Genomic DNA, 982 nt, shown 5'->3' on the forward strand with positions numbered 1-982 from the left:
ATTTGATATTTGCTCTAAACACTTTTGATTTTCACTGGTAACTTGGAAATCCCCTAACACAAAACAAATATCCTTAACTTTTAAAATTATTTCAATGAAACTTAAATGAAATAATTATCTGTTTGTTTATTCCACAACGAATATATGAAAACTATGTATAATTTTCATATATTTCTAAAAATATTTCGACTCATTTTCAGCCTTAATAAACATAGTAGTATCTACTACGACACTACTGGCAATAATGTTGCTAATATTATGGATTTGAAAGAAATCACAAGCAGGCGAAATAATTGTGAAATTCAGTGCTAATTAAAATTTTAAAAACATGTATACATATATACGCATGCTGAAAGTTTTATCGAAATCGAATGATGCAGAAAAAAGAGACAGTATCAAAAAATATAAGAATCTTTAGATTTATTACAGTTATAGTCCTAAACTCCTAAAGATACTGCAATTTTCACCGTTTTTAACAGTTTGTAGCTGGCAACAACGTTAATCGATTTCGACGGTCCTCAGCATTTACATAACGAAACGAGTACATATTTTGTGCTAGAAATATGTTTGTCCACTATAAGCCAGCAAGTATTTAGTATGCTCCTTACTGATTTCAATACCTTTGAAATATGTTGTTAAGGTTCTTATTCCGAACAACTTTTTCTTATATATATACCGGGTGCTTGGTCTTAGTTCTCGAGTTACATAAAAGTATCATTATGGAGTTGCCAACTACTTGACAAATTTCCCGCTATAGTTCTCGCTAAAGACACATAAGCGAATGCAATATATTTTTTTGATTGAAAGTATAGAAGACAGGATAGGGACTCTCTCAGTTTACGGACAGTACGACTTCTTTTGTTTCACGGACAGAGCGACTTTCTTTGTTTTACGGACAGCTATTTTGAGAGACACTCATTTCCCAAACGGACTGACAGAGAGCAACATCAGAGATAGACAAAATCACAGAAGAAAGAGCAAT

At 32.0% G+C, this 982-nt stretch overlaps 1 pseudogene; it reads right to left on the reverse strand.

The window, feature by feature from the left end:
• Positions 1-718, reverse strand: part of LOC122577077 — a 2,424-nt pseudogene extending 1,706 nt beyond the window's left edge.
• Between the last annotated feature and the right edge of the window lie 264 nt (positions 719-982).

The sequence above is a fragment of the Bombus pyrosoma genome, linkage group LG17 (assembly GCF_014825855.1).
Source record: "Bombus pyrosoma isolate SC7728 linkage group LG17, ASM1482585v1, whole genome shotgun sequence".
Classification (NCBI taxonomy): domain Eukaryota; kingdom Metazoa; phylum Arthropoda; class Insecta; order Hymenoptera; family Apidae; genus Bombus; species Bombus pyrosoma.